At 44.4% G+C, this 27,583-nt stretch overlaps 1 protein-coding gene across 6 annotated transcripts in view; it reads left to right on the top strand.

Moving 5' to 3' along the window:
- LOC116975392 (arf-GAP with GTPase, ANK repeat and PH domain-containing protein 1) overlaps window positions 1-27,583 on the top strand; it is a 600,018-nt gene that overhangs the window by 558,765 nt on the left and 13,670 nt on the right. The gene's annotated exons all lie outside the window — the stretch shown is intronic.

The following is a 27,583-nucleotide window of genomic DNA, read 5'->3' as shown; positions in this document are numbered from 1 at the left end:
GAGTAGGGATTAACGGGTCCCTTTCAGAATGGCAAACAGTGACTACTGGGGTACCGCAAGGCTCGGTGCTGGGACCGCAGTATTTACAATATACATCAATGATTTGGATGAAGGGATTCAAAGTAACATTAGCAAATTTGCAGATGACACAAAGCTGGGAGGCAGTGTGAACTGTGAGGAGGATGCTATGAGAATGCAGGGTGACTTGGACAGGTTGGGGGAGTGGGCAGATGCATGGCAGATGAAGTTAAATGCGGATAAATGTGAGATTATCCACTTTGGTAGCAAAAACAGGAAGGCAGATTACTATCTAATTGGCGTCAAGTTGGGAAAAGGGGAAGTACAACGGGATCTGGGGGTCCTTGTACATCACTCTATGAAAGTAAGCATGCAGGTACAGCTGGCAGTGAAGAAAGCGAATGGCATGTTGGCCTTTATTACAAGAGGAATCGAATATAGGAGCAAAGAGGTCCTTCTGCAGTTGTACAGAGCCCTAGTGAGACCACACCTGGAGTATTGTGTGCAGTTTTGGTCCCCTAATTTGAGGAAGGACATTCTTGCTATTGAGGGAGTACAGCGTAGGTTTACAAGGTTAATTCCCAGGATGGCAAGACTGTCATATGCTGAGAGAATGGAGCAGCTGGGCTTGTACACTCTGGAGTTTAGATTGTTAAGGGCTTGGACACACTAGAGGCAGGAAACGTGTTCCCGATGTTGGGGGAGTCCAGAACCAGGGGCCACAGTTTAAGAATAAGGAGTAAGCCATTTAGAACGGAGACGAGGAAACACTTTTTCTCACAGAGAGTGGTGAGTCTGTGGAATTCTCTGCCTCAGAGGGCGGTGGAGGCAGGTTCTCTGGATGCTTTCCAGAGAGAGCTGGATAGGGCTCTTAAAAATAGCGGAGTCTGGGGATATCAGGAGAAGGCAGGAACGGGGTACTGATTGGGGATGATCAGCCATGATCACATTGATGGCTCGAAGGGCCAAATGGCTTACTCCTGCACCTATTGTCTATTGTCTATGTTTGGTCACGTCGATGTTTAAGAGTCCACATCTTGAACAACGGATACAGTCGATGAGGTTGGAGGAGGCGCAAGTGAACCTCTGCCTAACCTGAAAGGACAGTCGAGGTCCCTAGACAGGGTCTAGGGAGGAGATAAAGGGACAGGTGTTACATCCCCTGCGGTTTCAGGGAAAAGTACCTACGGTGAGTGTGGTTTGGTGGGAAGCGATGAATGAACCAAGTTGCGGAGGGATTGGTCTCTGTGGAAATGGGAAGATGTGACTTGTGGTGGGATCACGTTAGAGGTGACGGAAATGTCGGTGGATGATGTGTTGGATGCAGAGGCTGATGGGTGTGTGGAGGGAGCGATCTCTGTAGAAGGTGAAAAGGGGTATTATGCTTACATAATAGATGTAATATATATGATTATAGTATATTATACAGGGAAGGCTAGGATCAACAAAAGAATAATTGGTTACTGAAACCAAATCTGTGCAGATTTGTATAGAGGATATGTGAATTATGGTGGAATGTCAGCAAGCTGTTGGTTAGATTTTGTTAGTTATCCATATTTGCAGTATGCATACAAGTACCAATCATCAGTAAAAAGACAATCATGAAAGAGGATTTATTTTATTTCCCTCATTCATTCCCTCACGTTTGCGCTCGTAATCTACTTGCAATGTCGTTCATTTAACTTTTCAAGAAATGCTGGGCCTTTTCTTTGCCTTGACAGTGACTGGAAATCAATTATACAATCTCACAACTTCGTGATCACTGATCTAAATCTCACGCATTTCATCTATGTTTATAGCACCTCATTCTAACTTGCAACCACTGGAAACAATCTGGTTCTATTGACCATATCTCACTCTCGCATAATTATATCACCTCATTATCTGCATTATCCCAGTGGAAAAAAAATCCCATAATTTCAAGTCATTAATAATAATATTTTCTCATGCTCTACATCATTCTCGTGAAGCTGTGATGCACCCTGTTTAAAACCTCAATATTGCTGTCCCAGTTATGTTCAAGGAGAGCTGTCTATAATCATTATATTTCAGTTTAGTCTCATCATTTCCTTGTATTTTACATTCTGCCCCTCTATTATCTGCTTGCAGCAATACTGGGGAACAATCAGAATCCTGAGATGCATTTTCTCCCCCTTCCCTCCTCCTGTCGTGGGGTAGACCGGTTTACTTTGGTTTAATCCAAGAAGCACAAAGTCAACAACACTGTTATATAGTGTGGTCACTATTCATCAAATGCTTCTTCGACACGCATGGTTTTTTGCTCTGAATGTTTTTAAAGTAAATCCTGTCAATTAGCGATAAACTAACACTGCTGTCACCCACAGTATACTTTCTCCATAGTATCTATATTGTATCCTGATTTTTGGAGATGCGTGATGATATTTTTTCTTTCCACTACAAATGATTTTCATCTGCAGTTCAATTCCCACTTGGGGGAGTATTTTTGACCCAATGCTGCTTATGGTAATCTCTTAATATAACCCAGATATTTTCAGGATTTAGCATGAATGATTAGTGTATGTGGCATAGTATGAGGTGCCTGTAATATTACTCTATTACGCTCATAGCTGTATCCGTACAATTAAGGAAAACAGGTTGAAAATTAAATAGATCACATAATTAGTTCTGGCAGGAAGCAACTGAACATTTTGAATATAAACTAATATCGAGAAAGGGTAGCTGCATTAAAGGCTAATAAAGAACTGAACTAATTTGTCATAAATTAATTCCTATCATTAAGATCCTTCTAATTAGTCACCTTCTATAAACCCTGTGCTTTGACCAAAAGTTCTCTGAGTGTGTAGCTGATGCTGGTCTAAACATTTTGATAATTTGGTGAGTTTTCTTGTGAAGGAAATAATTAAGAAATGTACTTTGAAAAGTCACTGTCCACTTTAGAAGCTCCAATAATATAGAAATGCAAAAAGATTAATGGCTAATCATCTCATGTAATCTTTGGGACTTGGGTGAGGTCCCTCCATTTAATACTTTCCTGTCACATCAGTCAATTTCTGTTCACGCATATCTTGCTTTACTCATTTTCTAATTGAACAAAAGAGTATTTATTTGGTAATTGTGTATGGGGGAACCCAGTTAAACCAAAAAGATTACTTAGCAACAGTTAATAGCTAAAGGATGACCAATAAAGGCACTCATCCAGCATGGAGTGTAAATCAGTAAAGTATACGATGGGTGGGGTTTCTAGTTGTCCAGTTCACCGCAGCTATTCCATACCATCCTTCTGATTGGAATGTATAGGCATGGTAACGGATATTTAGTGGCAATATCGAAAGGTCTGAATGACAATAAAGGAATCTAATCTAATCTAATAACCTCACACCCAATCACCTACACTAGGAGAGCAACCACCTCAAAATGAGAAAGTGGGGTAGATAATAATTGTTTTTAAAAAGTAATGGTCTAACCAGCCTCAGGACGTGTGATAGCTTTAGGGCACCACAGGTCCTGTTGACGGCTTCACCACGAAGGATTGAGCTGTTCCACAGTGACCTTTAAATACATAATATATATTTTTATATATTGGGCACTCCAGAGAGGAGCTTGAATCTGCAGCTGAAACACAGCAGGCAATGTTCCCATTTTCTCTATGTTAGGAATTGGCTGCTTCCTATTCAGGAGTGGTACCGCTGCCAGAGAAGAGCCCAGAGCTCCTGTGCAGTCTACGTCTACTGCCATGGTAGTATTAAACTGTGAACCAAGATCACAAGTTTAAACTCCGGAGAAAGAGGGTGAATTCAGAGTTGAAAACAAAGGTTTTGCAACAGGGCCTGTCCCACTTAGGCGATTTTTTCGGCGACTAGGCTGTCGCCACATGGTCGCGCAGTGACGCTTGTATGGTCGTGAGTTGTCTCCTCAGGTCGCCTAAAGAATCGTAACTTTTTTCTTATCGCCGCTGGGCTTTGAAATGTTCAACACTTGTCGGCGACTGTGGGCTTGACGTAGCTTGTCTTCTCCTGTCGTAGGTGCTGTCGTAGGTTGTGACCGGTGAATTCCATTGGCGACTACCTACGTCAACCTACGTCAATCGGCGACAAGTACTGGCGACTGAATTGTCTTCAGTTGTCGCCGACAGGGTCGTAGCTTGTCGCGGGTGGACGTCGGTTGACTTTGGTTGTCGTAGGTGGTCACCTGTGTGGTCGTAGGTTATCGTAGGTCTGGCCGTAGGTGGACATCCTAATGGGTCGCCGGTTGTTGGTAGTTTGACGTCTACTAGGTGGTATGTTATCGTAGGTCTGGTCATAGGTGGACTTCCCAATGGGTTGCCGGTTGTCGGTAGCATGCCGCAGCTTGACGTCGACTAGGTGTTAAGTTATCGTAGAAGGGGTCCAGTCGCCGTTTTTTCGGCGACCTGCTACGACTGTGACTGTCGCTGGCAGTTGCCGAAAAAATCGCCTAAGTGGGACAGGCCCGTTTTGAGTTTAGGGTCTTAGCACCCTGGTGTTTAACTTTCTCCAAGTAGGCGATTTGTGTTCACACTGTAACATGTTCACGTTCTCTGCAACCCGCGGTATAATGCACACTTTGAATATAAATCCCACCCTGGATAATTAATTTCCTGGATGCACCCATTCTACAAAGGCTGAAAGTAAGGACAGTGGTCAATCCACCCTGTGAGCCTCTTGGACATCAGGGGGGTGGGAGTAGCCAAGGGCTACAATTCTAAGGTTGTGTAAAGTGTTGGTATCATATAACTGGGAGCTGCACATAGATACTGGCTTCTATACATACAGTTGCGTAAGCAATCATTTGTATACAAGCTCTGTATATATTAGCGTACTTGATGAACAACCATGCTACAATGAGAGAATCTGAAGAAAATTGTCGCATTCTCATAATGACGGTATTGTTAAGTGAATGGCCATTTTCTGAAATTTTAATTTATATAATGCCTTTAAAAACACCTGACTGTGACAGGATTTCGGCTGCCCCCACACTGGTATCCCAGTAAGGTTTGGGAACCAGTGGGATTGGGGTTCACCAGCCAAGGGTGGAATTCCATTCTTGGCAGCACTGACAGTAAAGCATATTGGAGTCCGATATTGTAGAAACAATACGTTCAAAAAATAAACCTTCATCCACTAATGTAAAGCCAAACCAAAAGCAGTTTTTTTATCCTCTCATTTTTGCAACACCTCTCATCTGCACATATGATTTTTTTTAAAAATCTCTTTGTCCCATTGTCTCCTCTGTTGCAAACAGATTGCGGGAGAGAATAATGGTGTATGACAGAAGTAAAAGAGCTTAATCTTTGGGCTTTATTTTCTTCCTGCCTTCCTCTCCCCCCCCCCCCAAACCTCCCCCACTTACTCTCCCAATTCTCGATGCTTCAGTAATTTGATCTTTAGCTCATTAGCTGACAGGGATATAAACCTCGATACACCAGAGGGTTGGGAGGCAGTTAAGCAATCTGCAGCTGATGACTGGGCCCTGGGACAAGGCTTCCTTTGGGAAAATTAAAACCTCTATTTTGAAGAATTAGATGCAGGTCTCTGAGCTGAGCTTCAGCAGCGCAAGGATGACAACTATTTACACGATAGATACATTGAGTCAAGGTGACTGCAACACTGAAATGTGGCCCCTTCAAAAGATGAGGTTTGAGCCAATCAAATAAGCCTAGTGTTATTGAAGGATGTTACAGCATCATTGATCAGAAAGCTATTGATTTGCTATTGCTTTGCGCCCAGCTTTATAATGAGCTAAGAGCCTGGTAAAGGTTAGAATGAAATACAGTATAGAGCTAATTTAGGATTATTATGGCAATAATATCATTGTTGAAAAGCAGTGTAGCGTTTATATGGCCTGAGGCACTAATTCATTCAGGCATTTAAAAAATAGAAGACCCTATTAAATACTACAACACCTGAATGAAATTACTGCGTGTTTTCCATGTTTAATTTATGTATGGGAAATGTTCTGTGTAATCCTTAAACAGAAGAGCTGGGGAATAAAAAATGTGTCGGTGTTAACTGTTCAAAAAGTATAGTTGTAACTCACGATTAGCTGAACGTGGTGTGGGTCGATAGGCCGCTGCTATTGGATGGAGTCTGATAGCAATGGTGTATTATCAGTGATCCTCTTATTTTTCACCATGTTTTTTTCAGAGAAATAATTTAGTTTTAACTGCCCAAAGTCTTGGAGGAAACAGGAGTATGAGCTGCATTGGAATTGCAGTGGAGAATGTGATTAATATTAAGATTAATATTAGGAGCAACATGGTCCAAAGTTAGCACAACATCTTCCCACAATCAGGATCAGTGCACCCCTCTGCCCCATCCCTTCAGTGATGTCATCTGCATGATGGGTTGAAACAAAGAATGCCCCTAGCTTTTCAGTTTAGAAAAATATCCAGTGCTTAGTGCAGACTGTGCTTCAACCCCATCCAAAGCATTCATCTTTTCCAAATTAAAGTATTTTCTCTATCAAAGAGCTCGCAGTTTACAAGCAGGTTGGAAATTAAAGTTGGTGAATGGGTTATGGCATAAAATCAACTCTGACCATCACATTGGAGATAATGATTTGAACTTTAGGATGTATTTATTTGAATGCTTCTACTGGCAGTGTTTCTGTGGAAGCTGCGTGTTATGGGGAATATTTTTTACTGGGGTTCCTTGTTACTGTGGAAACTGCAAAACAATGTACAGACCGATAATAGGCCCAGGTTGGGGGGTCCGCTATATTTTCTCTGCCTTTAAAAGACTTTGGCACTGTTGTGCTGTTCCTCTAAAGAGAGGAGCCTGTCGCTGAGTTTGAATGCAAGCGGAGAGGCGGGAGGGCACTGCTCCGATTCACCAGGCCCGTTCGGTTCATTGTGCTGAAAGAATTGGCACAATGTTGGGTCAAAGTTCAGGCATTTTATAGACACAGCCATGACCTGTTAATAGATTGTGTGGGTTGCTCTGAGGCCTGTATGATATAATAATACCCTTGTGCCGGTGCAATGATGTCCCATCTCCTTTATTAAAACATTTGTGTTTATTTTTGATTCCACCTTTATTTTCAAGCCCACTCCCCAAATATGGTTCTCCATCCACAAAGGCTGGCATCACCCATTTCCCATGCCTACCCATCTGCTTGCCCACAATCGCTTTCCTCTCTTTGTTTCACTTTGACAAGGATCAGTAAGTCAGTCCACGCAGATTGCACTTTTTCTTGGTATCTTCAAGCTATGGCACGGACACTTCAGCCCAGGCATTGTGTTCCTTCAGGATATAATAGCAATTAAATTGTGACTTCTCCACCCTGTTCAGCCACTTGCACACACCCCCTTAACCCCCTATGGCTGGCAATCGAGTGCCAGCACTTACCACTGTGTAGTAAATATTGGCTGTAGTAGTGGTAGTGCGTGAATACACACTAGTGGTAGTGTGTGACATGGTCCTTTTTTTAAATTAAAAAAACAAAGAATGTTGAAGGAGCAACGTAGTGGCATAGCTGGTGGAGCTTTTGCCGCACAGCCCCAGCGATCTGGTTTCAATCCCGACCTCCAGTGCTGTCTGTGTAGAGTTTACACATTCTCTCTGGGACCGTCTCTATGTACCCAGGTGCTCCATGTTCTTTCCACACCCTAAAGATGTGCAGGTGGGTAGGTTAATTGGCCATTGAAAGTTTCCTCTGCTGTGTAGATATGTGGTAGAATCTGAGGAGTTGATGAGAATGTGGGGAGAATAAAATAGTATTCATGTAGATTTAGAGTAAATGGGCAGCTGATGGTCAGCATGGGCTCAGTGGGCAGAAGAGCCTGTTTCTGCACTGTATCTCAATATATCGCCATGACTCTCAATACATCTCCATGACATCTACCACCCTCGGAAAGCGCCTGGACCTGATGGTATACCCGGTCGAGTTCTCAAAACCTTTGCAGACCTACTGGCTGGAGTTTTTGTGGACATTTTCTATCGGTGCCCAAGAAGAGTAAGGTGATGTGCCTCAACGACTATCGACCAGTGGCACTATCATCTGCAGTGATGAAGTGCTTTGAGAGGTTGGTTGTGATGCATATCAACTCCTACCTCAACAAGAACCTCTGCCCATTACAGTTTGCCTACTGTCACAACAGGTCAACGGAGGATGCGATCTCACTGTCTCTCCACTCCACACTGGACCACTTGGACAATAAAAACACTTACGTCAGGCTGTTGTTTATAGACTACAGCTTGGCTTTCAATACCATCATCCCCTCCAAGCTGGTTACCAAGTTGCTCCTGGGCCTGGCCAAGCTGGCCATGGCGCCAGGCAGAAGAGGGCTCTGCCCAAGCCGGCTGCCTGCCCCTTTTCAGGGGTTACGTCCATGCCCAGGTGGTGTTAGAGAGGGACTACGCGCTGTCTATGAGCACCCTGGGGGATTTCTGGGACCGCTGGGCACTGCGGGGGGGTTGAATGCATCCTTGACAAGGAGTGTAAAGGGCCTGTCCCACCAGCATGCGCCTGTATGCGGCAAGCGCGACCAAACCAGAAGCGGGAGCCACGCGCAGGTCGAGTGAGTGACACAGCGTCGAGGCGGCTGCGGGCTGGCAGGCCATTGCCGAGCGGAATTTTCAAACATAATCAGTTTTTCGGAGCCCCGCGCGATGTCGGGACCAGCTCCGCACAACTCCATACGGCTCCGGCGATTAACCATATAACCATATAACAATTACAGCACGGAAACAGGCCATCTCGACCCCTCTAGTCCGTGCCGAACACGGATTGAAGGCGGACAGGCCCCGCGAGGCCGTACGGCTCAGGCGACCACGTTAGGTCGCGCTTGCCGCATGCAGGCGCATGCTGGTGGGACCGGCCCTTTAGGTCTCGCTTGCCGCATGAAGTCACATGCTCATGGGACAGGCCAGGTTCAGGAACCGCTTCTTCACTACAGCCATCGGGCTAATAAACACTACAACCTCAAATAAGCTCTGAACTACAATAGACTATTATTATTATTATTATTATTATTATTATTATTATTATTATTATTATTGCTGCACAACTATTGTTTGTTTTTTGAGTATGTATGAATGTGTGTATATATTTATATATATCTATATAGATGTGTGTGTGTTTGTGTGCTGTGTGGGTGTGTAGAACTTTCTTCTCATTTATCATATTGTTTGCAGTGTACTATGTTTACATATTTTGTTGTGCTGCAGCAAGTAAGAATTTCATTGTTCTATCTGGGACATATGACAATAACACACTCGTGACTTGATTCGAAGTAAATAATAATAATAATAATAAATTTTATTTTCGGGCGCCTTTCAAAGTCTCAAGGACACCTTACAGAAATTAACAGAAGAGAAAAAACATATAGTCGGAGTAAAATAAATAATAAGGACATCACCAGTACACAGATTAAAGACAGAAATCGCTCCAAAGACAAAAAATCAAAAAACACAATGTGAAAGAGAGAGCAGCGGCAGCTAAAGCGCGCCAGTGTCCACTCTCCCTTCCGATAGCCATCTTGGACACAGACTAACATATTAACTTACACACAAAAAAAATCCACTGTGGGGGAAGGCACAATGTCCAGTCCCCATCCCCAGTTCACCCAAAGTCAGGCCTATTGAGGCCACCGCAATTGCCTCTACGGAGGCCCGATGTTCCTGGCCGTTCTGGCCGGGTGGTGTTGCCCCGGCGTCGGGAGAGTCCACACAGCGGCTGGGCCACCTGGAACGGGCGCTTCGTAGCTGGGGACCGCGGCTTCCGAAGCCGACAAGGCCGCGCCGGTTTGGAGCTCCCAGGCTCTCGATGTTAGAGTCGGCGCCGCCCGCTCCGCTCCGCAGACCCGCAGCCCGGAGGTGTTGATCTCGGCGGTCACAGCTCACCAGAGCTCCAGCGCGTCGATCCAGCGCGGCGACCCAGGCAAGTCATCGCCCGCTCCGCTCCGCGATGGCGCTCCAGCGCTGTGCCGGGCGGTCTCCGCCAGGAAACGGCGCTCCAAGCCCGCTGGTAGGCCGCGAGGACGGGTCGACGGGGCAGCCTGGAGAAAAAGCTGCCTCACCGACCAGGTAGGGACCTAGAAGTAAAATTGCCCCCTACCCCCCACATTAAAAAGTCAATTTCTCCAACAGATGAAGCACAGGACTTACTAAAAACTTCAACAACAAAAAATGAATTGAACGGGCGGCTGCTGCAAGATGGCTCCTCCCCCTTGACAGACTGACTGAGGCACATTGTATGGGTAGGAGACAAGAAGAACATTATAAATTGACAGAGAGGAGTCACAAAAAATCATTGCGATTAATTGAGATACAGTGGACATTATGCAAAACAGAGAGTGAAAGAGCAATGACGATTAGAGATGTGGGGAGAGAGAGAAAACAATGAAGAGTATGCAGCAATTCCCCAGAGGAAATTACATCCAAATTAACTAATTATGCCCCTTTTTGAAAAAAGGAAAATGCAAATTATTCCATTGTTTTGAGCAATACTCATACCAATCTTCAAAAAGGGAGGTATATCATTAGATTGTCGGATCTGTGCAATTAGAATCTATACTTCAAGGCAATGTGTGAATTTGAAATTCAATTTAATCAGGGCAGGCTACGTCATGTTTTCCAAATTTGTTTATTTTGAGAAGTGATAGATTAGAGAATCAACCTATTTATGTCTAATATTTAGAAAATGTGTTTAAGAAGATACCTTACAACAAAAACCTACAATTTGATAACAATTTTAATGTCCAATAAAATTGGACACCCAGCCACATATATTACCAGTGATTTTAAGCGTAGCCAAAACGATGAGTTTTAGGAGGCATTTTAAAGGAGGAGTGAGAGGCAAAGAGAGGGCGTGACCCAGTGGTGATTTGTACTAAGTGAGATCACGGGTCTTGCAAATGACAGTGACCTAAGATCTTTGCTGTATGGTTGGGAGAGGGGAATGGGACACCAGGGTGACATAGGCAGGTTACTATTAAGAGCAGACGAGTGTAACAATCAGAGGGTGCACTTGCAAGCCCCTTTCCCAAGTGTGAGGGAGGTGACACTGATTCACCTCCTGCCTGAGATGGTCATTCAAAGGAAAAGTCTGGTGCTGTAGAAAGTTTCAGGTATCATCTCGCAACCAAGAAGAATTGGATAAATTCAAATGTGTAATATGCACCCCACAAACCATCATTGTGCACTGACCAAGCTATCAGTTATGTGCCAGCATTCCCGAGAGGCGGAATGAGTGAAAGAAAAATGTCCTTGTTGTGCGTAGCTCCTCAGCCCCTTCATTGTGACATCGTGGTCCTGCCAATCACTCAGGCTATGGTAGTGCTCTGAAGGTGAGTGAACTTTTGTTGGGATTATATTCTTTCTTTTCTGCAGGACATTCTGTTGGTGTCAGAGGTTACCACAGGCTCCTTTGGGGGTTTGAGAGCAGAGGGAGTTGGGCGGATTTTCTCCTTTATTATCATGGAGATAAGAAAGGGCTAAAATAATGGTCACACATACCAGTTAGTGCGATGAGTCAAGACAGCAGTGCTGGTATCCAGCAGACACACTTTTAATTAAACCATGCCACAACCCGTTATGCAAGGTTCAAGAATGGAAGAAGGCAAGTGAAAGCAAGTTAACCTCTTGTTAGGAGAATCTGCAAGAAGGCAGCATCCATGACACAGCAGTCAGATCAACCCATACACAGAAAATAACATTTGGAAACTAAAGGTCCGGGATATAACACTTTGGAATTATCGTCAGCCTAGAGTGTGCTTTTCTCATGAAAAGTGGAAGGAATTAACCCTTCTCTTTCCAAAGCATAAGAAATGCTTCTCTACCCTCCAAACCACAAAATCAGAAAGGCAATGAAGCCCAATGTTGTTGCAGGAAGATGCCATTTGGCCTGTTCCAGCTCTTAGTTCAATTTTTCTGCCTCTTCCCTGCGGCGTTACAAATGAAGATAGACACAAAGTGTTGGAGTAACTCAGCGGGTCAGGCAGCATCTCTGGTGAAAAGGAATAGGTGACGTTTCGGGTCTGAAAAAGGGTCTCAAACCGAAATGTCACCTATTCCTGCCTGACCCGCTGAGTTACTCAAGCAGTTTGTATCTATTTTTGATGCAAACTAGCATCTGCAGTTCCTTCCTACGTCTTATAAATGAAAATATGCATTATGTTTGATCTTGATGATTGCAGTTGAATCTGTTTTCACTGCCCTCTTGGGTAATCCAGCAGTGGAGAGGTTAAGTTGCTAGACAAGTGGCCAGGGTAATGATAAAGAGATATGAACCTGAATCCCATTAGATCAATCTTGGGGTTCAGATCCACAGCTCCCTGAGAGCAGCATCACAAGTAGGCAGGGTGGTAAAGAAGGCATATGGCGTGCTTGTCTTCATCAATCCGAGCTTTTAAGTATAAAAGTTGGGAAGTCATGTTGCACATGTATAAAACTTTGGCTAGGTTTCATTTGGAATATTATGTTCTGTTCTGGTCATCTCATTAGGAAAGGGCTTGGTATGAAAGGAGTTTGCCGGGATGGTGCCTTAATTAGAGAGTATTATCTATAAGAAGAGATTGGATTGTTTCCTGTGGAGTGACCTGATAGAAGTTTGTAAAATTATAAGAGACATGGATATGATATGTCGACTGAGGGTGGAAATGTCAGATGTAAGTATGTGCCTGAAATGTGCTGCAGGGGAGGTGGAGGAAGCATATACAATAGCAACATTTAAGAGGTGTTTAGACAAACACATGAATCGCTGGGGAACAAAGGGATAAAGACCATGTGCAGGCAGGTGGGATCAGTTAATCTGGCATCATGGTCAGCACAAACATGGTGAGCAAAATGGCCTGATCCTGTACTGTACTGCACTGTATATGGTCTGTCATTACACACAAAAAAAGCATGTGTCAGTAACGATAAGTATGAAACTCCTAAATTTTTGTAAAAGTCCTTCTGGTTTTCTCCAGTGGTTATCCTTACCAGATCTGGCCTATATGTAACCTCACAGCGGTGGTAATCGGGTTAACTTTTAGATACTTCCTTAGTTCAGGGACAGGTAGAGGAGGAAAATAAATGCTGGCCTTCCCAGCACACCCTTGTCCTGCAGAAGCATCATATCTTTTAAAAAAATCATTACTATATCAGTGAAATTTCTATCTTCTCTCTGTTAATTTTCTTTCTTTGTAAATCTGTCGCACTGATTTCTCCTGCTCAGGACTGTCAAAACCTTTCAACGGGCAACTCTCAATTAAATCAACACCCGTATGGAGAGGAATACCAGCCCCATACTCTTTATCTCCTCTTTGCAACTCTCTGGATATCATTCTATTTCTGGCAGTCTCCTTCCTTACCTAAGTGGTCATTCTTTCTGTGTAGGAAGGAACTGCAGATGCTGGTTTAAACCGAGGACAGACATAAAAAGCTGGGGTAACTCAGCGGGACAGGCAGCATCTCTGGAGAGAAGGAATGGGTGACGTTTCGGGTCGAGACCCTACTTCAGACTCTTTTTTTTTCTGTGCAGGTTTGTGCATCATTCCAATGAGGACTTTCAGCTGCACTAGTTCTCGATCCAAAACGTCACATATTCCTTCTATCCAGAGATGCTGCCCGTCCCGCTGAGTTACTCCAGCATTTTGTGTCCATCTTCAGCTCTTCAGTCCTGGAGTGGGGCTTCAAAGGAAGCCTGATCCTACCTCCATGTGCAACATAGACAAGACGTCTGTCGTTGGAAATTGGAATCATTTCCAGGAGGTAGCCTGAGTGAACAGCTCAAAGGGAGTGGATTCTGGGACGAGTTGAATGGGAGGGGAGAGCTTTAAAAAGAATAGGATTGATGTAGGATTATTGGGTGGTTGATGGTCGGCACAAATTCTGTGGAATCGTGCTGTGTAACGGGCTGTAGCAATGCCTCGTTCTATAAATGACCTATTCACGTGTAGTATACATGTAGCTCAGTAAAACTGTTACTTTGCTAAGTACGAGTGGTCAGGGTGAGCAGCCACTGAGCTGGAATTATTCTTACCCTCTGTGCCCTGTACTAGTTTGTTGAGCCATTTATAGAGGGGTAGTGCAGATTGATGCATTTTGGATTTCACTTTGGAAAAAATACCTCTACCTATCTTCAAAGCAGAATTAGCGCTCTCTAACATTTGGATAACAACAACTTAATCTGCCCTGTGTATTGAACACCAGACTATGAGTCCACGGTGTTTATAACAGGTCACAATGGGGGTTTGATAAGCTGTCAACAATGAATGTTTATTTAACCTACGCTATTCTCCTCCTTGGTGCCACACTGACTATATTTCCACAGGACAGCACCTTGCATTACTGGAGTGGCATCAGGGGTGGAAAACCCGTGGGGCCATAGGGGACACGTCCCTCCCATGTTTTGAGAGGTGGGGGACATCCCCCCCCAGGTTTTTGTCATCCGGATTTTAAAATCTCCGCTTTCCGCGAGACAGTGGAGGTGGGACTGCTGATCGTGGGCGCCGATTGGACGAGAGAGACGTCGGTCAGCAGGCAATGGGGGCGGGACATGATGATTTAGCGCGATGATTGGAGGAGGGAGGAGTGGGGGGGGGGGACTGAGGATAGAGTGCGGTGATTGGAGGAGGGAGACGTGGCACAGACCTACGCCTCATCCGCAGTCAGGATCGATCCCGACCGGCTCTCCGGCGCTGTCCTGTCCCCACCCGAGTGCCCCCCCTCCCCCCACGGGTGGCCAGAGAGGTCAGGAGTCAGACGCGAGTTGTGCCCCCAGGCCCACAGCCAGCGCAGAGAAGCAGCGCTAAACCCAGCTCAACTCTGCCTGTCCCTCCTGGGCTTGCGGGAAATATGGCCAGCACGGAGAAGCAGCGCTGGTATCCCGTCAGTCCTGTCAGGGCTGTAGTTAACCCAGCGAGACAGGCACAGTTGAGCTGCATTTAACGCTAGATTGAGCCTCCGAAGCCTCGCGTGTGTGTGTGAGTGTGCGCATGCGCGCGTGGCCGCCAGAAAATGTTGTCCCCCGGTCCCCTCCATGTTTTGATAGCGAGTTCCGTGCCTGAGTGGCATTGATGCATTGTAAATAGTATTGATTTGTTGGTGCAATTAATGTAAAAATAGATATCTACTGACTTTATATTTCCTATTTACATATCTTTCATGAATGAAGTGTACATTTGAAATAGTAACATATCTGCTAGGCAAAATAATAAACCATAAGTTTTTGCAGGTAGACAAAAATGCTGGAGAAACTCAGTGGGTGAGGCAGCATCTTTGGAGCGAAGGAATACGTGAAGTTTCGGGTCGAGAACCATCTTCAGTCTGAAGGTGGGTCTCGACCCGAAACGTCACCTGTTCCTTTGCTCCATAGATGCTGCCTCACCCACTGGGTTTCTCCAGCATTTTTGCGTACCTTCAATTTTTCCAGCATCTGCAGTTCTTTGTTAAACATAAGTTTTTGCATATCTCTTGGAGATAAAATATAGCATTTCCTATATTTACCAGCTGAAGGAAAAACAGCTTTGTTTAATGGCCAGCTTTGTTCTCAGTCAATTGTGTTTTATTCATGGTATCAAACTGCTAAGCACGTCAAGATGTTTTTGTCTATTTTATTGTTTAGTGAATCAACTGTTTTGAACCAAAGTCTTTTTACAATTCTAGTTGTTCATTAATGGGCCTGTCCCACTTAGGCGACTTTTAGGCGACTACAGGAGACTATGCAGTCGCCACATGTTCGCGGGTAGTTGCCGGGGAGTCGCCTTCATGGTCGTGAGGAGTTCCCGCATCCTGGGAACTAGTCGCGGCCTCATTATGGTCGCCGTGAATGTTTCAACATGTTGAAAAATTAGCAGCGACTAGAATGAAGCCGCCATGGAGAGTAGCGAGATTTCTCGTGCCGTCGGTGGGTCGCCAGGAGGTCCTAGTTGGTTGCCAAGAGGTTGAAGGTTCTCGTAGGTTCTTGTAGGTTGTAGCCGGTGCTGACCGGTGAATTTCATTGGCTCATTGGGAAAAAAAAACATAAGCAGTGGTTTTCAGAACCAATGTTAAATGTCCGCCGAACTTCAAAGCCGTGTATCTCTGGCTTCTTAAAAGTTGTCTGGCTTCTTAAAAGTTGTCTCCACTCCTTCTCCCTCCTTCTCCTCTCTTCTCCCCCTTCTCCCCCCCTCTTGTAAAGGACTTACCGTACACTGTGCTTTAGCCATCTTAATCACAGTGCCAACTTTCCTGTTCATCGCGGTGTGTGTCTGTATCACCTTGGCTTTGCACCGTGTGGATTTCAGACAGCACTCTCCCCGTTTGCCCTATCCCCTGCCTGCGATGTGTTTGTGTGTGTGTTCCACTCTGACAGTTGCCATTCCAGTTGCGGTTTTTCAGGCGACTGCCGGCAACTCGACAGTCGCCGGCAGTTGCCTGAAAAATCGCCTAACTGGGACAGGCTCATTAGACTAAGGATGAGATGTTTGGGGCAGCTTTGGCAACATAGGATCGGTATTCAGTAAATTTGTGTGGCGATTTCTTCTTGCTAAATCCAGTTCTACATTTTGCAGCGATAGCCAAACTTCACACGCCACATCTTTAGTCTCACATATAACTGAAGACCAAACAAGAAGCAGACAAAATGTGTAAGAAAGAACTGCAGATGGTGGTTTAAACCGAAGATAGACACAAAATGCTGGAGTAACTCAGCAGGACAGGCAGCATCTCTGGAGAGAAGGAATGGATGACATTTCGTCACTCGCTCCTTCTCTCCTGAGATGCTCCCTGGCCCGCTGAGTTACCACAACATTTTGTGTCCATCAAACAAGAAGCAGACTGTGCACATGATACCAACTTTATTCATCTCCCTGATCATGCCAGAGTGACAAGCTGCGTGAAGTTGGAGTGCAGAGAATAATCATTATATGAAATATAGGGTGGTGCAATCAGTAGAGCTGCCGTCTCACCACTCCAGCAACCCCAGTTCAATCCTGTCCTCCAGTGCTGTCCACATGGAGTTTGCACATTCTCCCTGTTTATTCTGCGTGCTCTGGTTTTCTTGCACGTTCCAAAGATGTGTGGGTCGGTAGGTTAATTGGCTGTTGTAACTTGCCCCGAGCATATTAGTGAGTGGTAAATTCTGAGAGGTTGCTGGGGATGTGGGGGAACATGGATTACTAGGAAAAGTAATGTTGGAAAAGGATTGCTCTGTGAGCTGGTATAGACTGGATGGACCAAAATAACAACCTCCTCTGTTGTCAGGAAATACTGTGTAAAAAAGCAGAAACAGTCTTTGCACAGTACGATCCTACACAAGGCAAAATGATAAATGACCAGGTCATGTCTTGTCATTGGGATGAACATAACCAGCACACAGGGTCTGAAGAAGGGTTTCGACCCGACTCATCACCTTCTTATTCTCTCCAGAGACCTCCATCGTGCCAGTGCCAAAACACTCCACTGCGGCAAGCCTCAACGACTTCCGCCCAGTTGCACTTACCCCCATCATCACCAAGTGCTTCGAGAGGCTGGTCCTGGCACACCTCAAAAGCTGCCTACCCCCCACACTGGATCCCTATCAGTTTGCCTACCGCAAGAACAGGAGTACGGAGGATGCCATCTCAACGGCACTTCACTCCGCCCTCTCCCACCTCGACAACAGAGACACTTACGTAAGAATGCTGTTCATCGATTACAGCTCAGCATTCAACACCATTATACCATCAAAACTGATCACCAAACTCGGTAACCTGGGCATCGACCCCTCCCTCTGCAACTGGATACTGGACTTTCTAACCAACAGACCCCAGTCTGTTAGGTTAGACAAGCACACCTCTTCAACCCTCACCCTGAACACCGGCGTTCCACAGGGCTGTGTGCTGAGCCCCCTCCTCTACTCCCTCTTCACCTATGACTGCACACCTGTACATGGTACTAACACCATCATCAAGTATGCAGATGATACAACGGTGATTGGCCTCATCAGCAACAACGATGAGTCGGCCTACAGGGAGGAGGTCCAGCACTTAGCAGCATGGTGCGCTGACAACAACCTGGCCCTTAACTCCAAGAAGACCAAGGAGCTCATTGTAGACTTCAGGAAGTCCAGGGGCGGCACGCACACCCCCATCCACATTAACGGGACGGAGGTGGAACGTGTTTCTAGCTTCAGGTTCCTGGGAGTCAACATCTCCGATGACCTCTCTTGGACCCACAATACCTCAACTCTGATCAAGAAGGCTCACCAGCGTCTCTTCTTCCTGAGGAGACTGAAGAAGGTCCATCTGTCTCCTCAGATCCTGGTGAACTTCTACCGCTGCACCATCGAGAGCATCCTTACCAACTGCATCACAGTATGGTATGGCAACTGCTCTGTCTCCGACCGGAAGGCATTGCAGAGGGTGGTGAAAATTGCCCAACGCATCACCGGTTCCTCGCTCCCCTCCATTGAGTCTGTCCAAAGCAAGCGTTATCTGCGGAGGGCGCTCAGCATCGCCAAGGACTGCTCTCACCCCAACCATGGACTGTTTACCCTCCTACCATCCGGGAGGCGCTACAGGTCTCTCCGTTGCCGAACCAGCAGGTCCAGGAACAGCTTCTTCCCGGCGGCTGTCACTCTACTCAACAACGTACCTCGGTGACTGCCAATCACCCCCCCACCCCCCGGACACTTATTATCACTTATTATTATTTATTTAAATCATTTGCTATGTCGCTCTTCCAGGGAGATGCTAAATGCATTTCGTTGTCTCTGTACTGTACACTGACAATGACAATTAAAATTGAATCTGAATCTGAATGCTGCCTGTCCCACTGAGTTACTCCAGCTTTTTGTGTCTATCTTCGGTTTAAACCAGCATCTGCATTTCCTTCCTACACATTGGGAGAACTCTTCAAAATAGGGCATGGAATCTTTAAACTTCACTTGTTTGTTTTAAAGTAGGAAAAAACAATGTGAAACAGTGACATCCTCAGCCTCAAACTGGGAATAGAGTCATAGATGGGTTTGCCTTCAGCTAAGAGAATTTTTCAGTGTTGTTCCAGCCAGAAGTTTAGAGACCAGTAGTACACGCAGGCACTGAAACTTTATCCAAGTTCAGCCGTGTGGGATCTCTCGAAGAAAAGGTGTCGGTGCTATTTTCAATATTCTTGTTTTTTCCAGTTTACTGCTGAAAGAGCACTGAGAAACCAAAGTAATTCCTGTGGAACTCACCTTGCACACTGCCTCGTATTCTTCCACACCACAGATGCCTCCAAGCCATGTCATGAAGTGCTTTTGTTAACAAAACGTCCACCCTCACTAAAATAGTGATTTTAATCTCATCACAATTCAAAAGTGAGGAAGGTTAAGGGCTGATCTAAAAAAGGGGCTTTGGATCATTAAACGCGGCTAGAAAGAAAGAATTTCCTCTGATGGGAGGGAGCAGGCAGGGGGGCGGGGGGAGGGGGGAGATGCTTAACCAACACGAAAGCTGGACTGACTGGTGATTTGTAGGAAGGATGGCTTTGCATGGTGGAAATCAAACTCACTCCCTGAAAACGTGAAGGCTAGGGAGAGACAATTGGGCAATTCCAAATCTGAGGTGATAGTGATTATGGCTAAAGATATTTGGGAAATGGGGCCATAGTCGAGAATGGTGTTGTGTTATATCCTACCCCTTCATTTTCTACTAAACTTGAATGTTTAGTTTCCTTTTTTGTCTTTTGGTGCCATATTCCATTCTTCTGATAAATAATCTCCTGCCAGGCAACTTGTAGTGATTACTGAGGATTACTGATTACTTGTGGTGAAGTGAGGTTCCCTTTTAACCATATAACCATATAACAATTACAGCACGGAAACAGGCCATCTCGGCCCTACAAGTCTGTGCTGAACACTTATTTCCCCCCAGTCCCATCTACCTGCACTCAGGCCATAACCCTCCATTCCTTTCCCATCCATATACCTATCCAATTTATTTTTAAATGATAAAATCGAACCTGCCTCCACCCACTGGAAGCTCATTCCACACAGCTACCACTCTCTGAGTAAAGAAGTTCCCCCTCATGTTACCCCTAAACTTCTGTCCCTTAATTCAGAAGTCATGTCCTCTTGTTTGAATCTTCCCTACTCTCAATGGGAAAAGCTTATCCACGTCAACTCTGTCTATCCCTCTCATCATTTTAAAGACCTCTATCAAGTCCCCCCTTAACCTTCTGCTCTCCAAAGAATAAAGACCTGCAGGGCATTGCACGTGACAGAGACAGCACGGTAGCCGACTAACTGAGCAGTAGCTGGTACAGGGGCTTGCACTACCAGTGGGCATCATGTTGTAATCTTGCATTTCCACACCCCACCCCCATTGAAATGCCATGTCTATCCTTCTGTTATGGATCAGTGACTCCATGATGCATCAGTGAGACATTAAGGAACTGCCGAATAACAAGAGGACTTAGATTTAATGTGAGATGAAGGAGTTTTAAAAAGGATCTGGAGTATGTTTCTGATGCAGAGAGTAGTTGATGCCCGGAACATGCTGCCAGAGGACGTGGTGGAATTGGATCCAATTACTATGTTTAAGAGGCATTTAGATACTTGAATAAGTGAGGCGTAGGATATGGTTCTAATGTGGGAGACTGGGATTGGCTCAGATAGGCTGAAAGGTTGGCAAGGACATGTGGGCCGAAGGGCCTGTTTCATGCTGTACTGCTCTACAACCAGTGTTTGTATCAACAAGCTACACCCATTTATTTATAAAAGTCAAGGAAAATAGTTGTATATTGCCAGTTCCATCTAACTTGAAACAGGCACAGTTGAGAAGTTGGTGATTGCACTACTGTAATAGACCAACGGCCTAGTCCTTGTTAACACTGTACTTCCCTTTCTTAGTGTTATCTCCAAAGTTGCATTGTTAAGAAAACTCAGGAATTATCCAAAAGCAGGAAACCCAATCTAATAAAAATCTTGCAGAACCAGGGAGAATGGAGAACAAATTTGAACTATTGGGAATGAGCCCATTACAAAACATTGCCTTTCAAGGTTTCAAGTTCGAGGCCACTTTATTGTCACGTAGCAGTTAAGGTACATTGAAATTTGAGTTACCATACAGCCATACAAAATGAAAAGCAACAAGACACAGCCACAAAAAAGTTAACATAAACATCTATCACAGTGAGGAATGTAGAATCCACTGTGATGGATGTTCATGTTAACTTTTTCAACTATAACGCAATAAAGTTCAATCTTCTTCCTCTTTGTTCTCTCGCGGGCGGTGCAGTCAAACCATCCGCAGTCGGGGCGATCGAAACTCCTGTCGGGTTGAAACTCTCCACAGCATAACCATATAACCATATAACAATTACAGCACGGAAACAGGCCATCTCGGCCCTACAAGTCCGTGCCGAACAACTTTTTTCCCTTAGTCCCACCTGCCTGCACTCATACCATAACCCTCCATTCCCTTCTCATCCATATGCCTATCCAATTTATTTTTAAATGATACCAACGAACCTGCCTCCACCACTTCCACTGGAAGCTCATTCCACACCGCTACCATTCTCTGAGTAAAGAAGTTCCCCCTCATGTTACCCCTAAACTTCTGTCCCTTAATTCTGAAGTCATGTCCTCTTGTTTGAATCTTCCCTTTTCTCAAAGGTAAAAGCTGATCCACATCAACTCTGTCTATCCCTCTCATCATTTTAAAGACCCCTTAACCTTCTGCGCTCCAGAGAATAAAGACTTAACTTATTCAACCTTTCTCTGTAACTTAGTTGTTGAAACCCAGGCAACATTTTAGTAAATCTCCTCTGTGCTCTCTCTATTTTGTTGACATCCTTCCCATAATTGGGCGACCAAAATTGTACACCATACTCCAGATTTGGTCTCACCAATGCCTTGTACAATTTTAACATTACATCCCAGCTTCTATACTCAATGCTCTGATTTATAAAGGCTAGCATACCAAAAGCTTTCTTTACCACCCTATCTATATGAGATTCCACCTTCAAGGAACTATGCACGGTTACTCCCAGATCCCTCTGTTCAACTGTATTCTTCAATTCCCTACCATTTACCATGTACGTCCTATTTTGATTTGTCCTGCCAAGGTATAGCACCTCACATTTATCAGCATTAAACTCCATCTGCCATCTTTCAGCCCATTCTTCCAAATGGCCTAAATCACTCTGTAGACTTTGGAAATCCTCTTCATTATCCACAACACCCCCTATCTTGGTATCATCTGCATACTTACTAATCCAATTTACCACACCTTCATCCAGATCATTGATGTACATGACAAACAACAAAGGACCCAACACCGATCCCTGAGGCACCCCACTAGTCACCTGCCTCCAACCCGACAAACAACCATCCACCATTACCCTCTGGCTTCTCCCATTCAGCCACTGTTGAATCCATCTTTACTACTCCTGCATTTATACCCAACAGTTGAACCTTCTTAACCAACCTTCCATGAGGAACCTTGTCAAAGGCCTTACTAAAGTCCATATAGACAACATCCACTGCTTTACCCTCGTCAATTTCCCTAGTAACCTCTTCAAAAAATTCAAGAAGATTAGTCAAACATGACCTTCCAGGCACAAATCCATGTTGACTGTTCCTAATCAGGCCCTGTTTATCCAGATGCTTATATATATTATCTCTAAGTATCTTTTCCATTAATTTGCCCACCACTGAAGTCAAACTAACAGGCCTATAATTGCTAGGTTTACTCTTAGAACCCTTTTTAAACAATGGAACAACATGCGCAGTACGCCAATCCTCGGGGACTATTTCCGTTTCTAATGACATTTGAAATATTTCTGTCATAGCCCCGGCTATTTCTACACTAACTTCCCTCAATGTCCTAGGGAATATCCTGTCAGGACCTGGAGGCTTATCCACTTTTATATTTTTCAAAAGTGTCAGTACTTCTTTTACTTTGAGACTCATAGTATCCATAACTACTCTACTCGTTTCCCTTACCTCACATAATTCAATATCCTTCTCCTTGGTGAATACCGAAGAAAAGAAATTGTTCAATATCTCCCCCATCTCTTTTGGCTCTGCAGATAGCTGTCCACTCCGTCTCTCCAATGGACCAATTTTATCCCTCGTTATCCTTTTGCTATTAATATAGCTGTAGAAACCCTTTGGATTTACTTTCACCTTACTTGCCAAAGCAACCTCATGTCTTCTTTTAGCTTTTCTAATTTCTTTCTTAAGATTCTTTTTACATTCCTTATACTCCTCAAGCACCTCATTTACTTCATGCTGCCTATAATTATTGTAGATCTCCCTCTTTTTCCGAACAAGATGTCCAATTTCCCTTGAAAACCAGGGCTCTTTCCACTTTTTACTGTTTCCTTTCAACCGAACAGGAACATAAAGATTCTGTACTCTTAAAATTTCCCCTTTAAATGTCCTCCATTTCTCTTCTACATCCTTCCCATAAAACAAAATGTCCCAGTTCACTCCTTTTAAATCATTTCGCATCTCATCAAAGTTAGCCTTTCTCCAATCAAAAATCTCAACCCTAGGTCCAGTTCTGACCCTCTCCATAATTATATTGAAACTAATGGTATTGTGATCACTGGACCCGAAGTGCTCCCCAACGCATACCTCCGCCACCTGTCCCGTCTCATTTCCTAACAGGAGGTCCAACACTGCCCCTCCTCTAGTAGGTACCTCTATGTATTGCTGCAAAAAACTATCCTGCACACATTTTACAAACTCCAAACCATCCAGCCCATTTACCGAATGTGTTTCCCAGTCTATGTGTGGAAAGTTGAAATCTCCCACAATCACTACTTTGTGCTTACTACTAATATCTGCTATCTCCTTACATATTTGCTCTTCCAATTCCCGATCCCCATTTGGCGGTCTATAATACACCCCTATAAGTGTTGCTACCCCTTTCCCACTTCTCAGTTCCACCCAAATAGCCTCCCTAGATGAGCCCTCCAATCTATCCTGCCAAAGTACTGCTGTAATATCTTCCCTGACTAGTAATGCAACACCTCCACCTCTTGCCCCTCCAATTCTATCACACCTGAAGCAACGAAATCCTGGAATATTTAGTTTCCAATCACAGCCCTTCTGCAACCATGTTTCACTGATCGCCACAACATCATACTTCCAGGTGTCTATCCAGACTCTAAGCTCATCCACCTTTCTTACAATGCTCCTAGCATGGAGCTCCCGAATCGGCCTCTTCTTACCAGAGACCGCGGGCTTCACGATGTTAAAGTCCACGCGCCAGGTTGGTCTCCAGGAAACAACTCCACGATGTTAGCCCGTAGTGGAGACGGCGATACGATACGGAAAAAAATTGCATCTCTGTCGATGTAAGAGATTGAAAAAAAAGTTTCCCCCAACACCCCCCCCCCCATAAAACAAACCAAGGAATGCTAAAACATACTTGTAACACATACCTGGTAGGAGAGCGATTCTGTCACTGTGGGATATTTTACATTTGGTGCTTCCAGGGGTTGGATTGCTGGATCTCAGCATTTACTATGGAAAGCACCATTCACCTTTTGCCACTGGAGGAGCAGGATATACTACAGATCTGTGCTTATGATAGGCAATCAGTTTCCGCAATGTCAGAACAAGAAGTGCATTGATATAGCACCATCAACTATGGCTCACTGGGTGTGTCACTACTCTGTCAAATGGCTGTGTTTTAATTCCCCCTTGAGAAACCTAAGAACATCACACCGTGGGTACATGGAATGAGCTTCCAGAGGAGATAGTTGATGAAAGTACTAGAGCAACATTTAATAGACATTTCGACGTACATGGAAAGGACAGGTTTAGTGGGTTGTGGGCCAAACACAGGCAGGTGGGACTGGTGTGAAGGAGGCATGGGCAAATTGGGCCAAAGAGCCTGTTTCCATGCTGTATGACTCTATCTAGGCCAGTCCTTGTGGGGTGGGGGGGGGCTGAAGTTGAGCTCCACAGTGTATCTTTCAAATTATATCTTAGGCAAGGTCCTACCTGTGATATCAAACAAATGGGCACATTGGGGAATTCTCTCCCATCTTTCGGCCCAGTTGTGTACTGTGACTAACATCACCAATACAGTTTGTCTGGTCATGGTGACAAAGTTAGTTGGTTGTGGAAAAGAGAATGCCCAGTACGTAACCTCGTTCAGAGCTACATAATTGTGAAGCTGCTCAGTGGGCTGAGTGTAGAGATTACACAACTATTTGCATGTAGTCCGAAGGTTCTTTGAATGAAAGGCAGCAACCAACATATATCTATTGCCCAGGGCCCAAAGAGAGATGTGCATGTGAAAATTGAGGTAACTACTGTGGATAAATGGGACGATGAATAATTACACGAGGATGAATAGTTACACTGGAAGAAAGGAAAAAGAGAACACATTTGTGGGTGAGAATTGGTCAGGAGGCGGGAATTGTAAATTGTAATTATCTAGATGTGAGGATACAGAACCACTTTCACACAATGCACAATTCAGAAGCATTGATATGAAAGCAATTTATAGTCCGACTTCCGTTGTCGTATAGGTGCGATTGGCCCATTGTGTTCAGTGTGTTGGCACACTGTTGGGCTGGGTGGTGCTGAAGGAGTTGTAAAGTTTGTGTGCTATTAGCAATCCAGGTGAATTTAAGGTCACAGGAGTGTCATTCCAGCCCACTAGGAAATGGCGCACAGCTAATCCAGTTAATCTATTTACATTTGCATTTTAATTCAGATTAGCGTGGACACAAAACTGGATTACTGATAAGAGTGTAAACACAGCCTCAGATCCTCAGTACAAATCCCCTTTAACCTTTCTGGTGAAGACAAATGGAATGTAACTGTTAAGGTCACCGCAAAGTCAGTTTCCACCCCTTCCAAACCCAAAGCAAATCTTCCTAGATCCTCAGGGGGAAAAAAAACTAGAACATCCTCTTTAATTTTCTTCCTCTCATTACATCCCTTCCAGGCACAGAAAGCACAAACACATCACCTAATCACAAGCCTCTGTTATCAAGTCATTGGACACCAGGATGTCATTGTAAGAAGTACTTTGTGTTGATTTTGGCTTGTGCCCTGTTCTCTGGGCACAGTCAAATCTCTTCCCTAAATCAGTCTGTCCCAGTTCCAGTCAGTCCACTGTGCTGCTCCTTTCCCCATATTTCCGCATTCCTTATTCCAGCATTTATCGCATTCCCTTTTGTAATTTACTATTAAAACTATTACAGTTTCTCTTTCAGGCAGTATCTACCAGATTATAACAACTTGTTGCATAACGTACTTCCCTCGTGTTAGCTCTAGTTAGTACAAATGACCTTACATCTCAGTTACTGAACCTCTGGCACAGGAAGCAATCTCTCTTTATCTACTCTAACAAAACCCTTCGTAATTTTAAATAAATCTTCCCTTAATGTTGTTTGCTGTAAAAGTATCTCGTCTCCATGTAGTAAGCCTGTTATCCCAGGTCTCCTCTCCAATAGCTATTAATTGTTGACATCCTTTCCTCAGTAGAAACCCAAATTGTTTCTTCTGTTCATACCGGTGCTTAAACAATGTTTAAAGGTTTACCAAAGCATCCTTGCCTTTGTAATCCCTGACTCTGGACTCACCAACATCCTTCCTGTCGTCTAGGAATCAGTCTATTAAACTGTTATATGTGCTCATTGCTAACAACAGCCTTCCTCAAATCAAAACTGCACACGTGCTCTGGCCAAGGCCCTGTGCGAATGTAGCATCCTTACTCATGTACTCAATCTCCCTTATAATGGAGATTATATGTCATCATCCCTTGTAACTACTTGAGGTCCAATTTGTTTGTGTTAACTCTCACGTGAAACATAGTGCACATTTTTACTGTAGACGGAATAGTATAAATACATGTTTGTTATCATCACAACTCATTCCTCTACTTATTAGCCGAAAATTAAATACTCTTCTTAAAGCAACCTTTTCAACTTTTCCTTTCACCTTCAGACATATATGTTCTCAGATCTATCTGCTCCTGCAAAAATGATGGCGATATAGCTTCTGTTTTCTTTCTTTGTTCCTCCTACCATACTATAATCTGCCAAAAAAAGTCTGACTATTCACCAGTGTTCTCCTGAATGTTTCCTGTTCTCCTCGGTGCTTAGTGAACTTTTTGCCATCTGTACCCAGCTGCAGAGACCCACTGATGTGCTGTGAGCTTGGTGCAGATGTGTACATGTGGTGGCTGGTGGTTGCTAGGTGCAAGCTAATGTATTGAAAGGAACCGTGTCCTTTCCATTTCCATAAATATGTTAATGTATCTCCGTAGGAAAGAACTGCAGATGCTGGTTTAAATCGAAGATAGACAAGACATGCTGGAGTAACTCAGCCGGTGGAGTAACTCAGCCACAGGCAGCATTTCTGGAGAGGAATGGGTGACATTTCACGTCGAGACCCTTCTTCAGACTGAGATGTCTCAGTCTGAAGAAGGGTCTCGACCCAAATCGTCACCCATTCCTTCATATTAAGGTATCTGTTGGTTATAAAGCTAAGAATAACAACAATTAAATGTTAGACATTAACTTTATCCAAATGTTGGACATTAATCTTATCCAAATCCAAGCACATTTTTGTATTTCGTGTAATTCCTTTATTCTTGGGATGTGCGTGTAATATTTATAGGCCATCTCTAATTGTTCTTGAGAAAGTGGCAGTGGGTTTTCACTTC

This window comes from Amblyraja radiata, chromosome 7 (genome assembly GCF_010909765.2).
Source record: "Amblyraja radiata isolate CabotCenter1 chromosome 7, sAmbRad1.1.pri, whole genome shotgun sequence".
Lineage (NCBI taxonomy): Eukaryota > Metazoa > Chordata > Chondrichthyes > Rajiformes > Rajidae > Amblyraja > Amblyraja radiata.
Note: the sequence above shows the minus strand (reverse complement) of the source record. Positions and strands in the feature narration are given on the sequence as shown.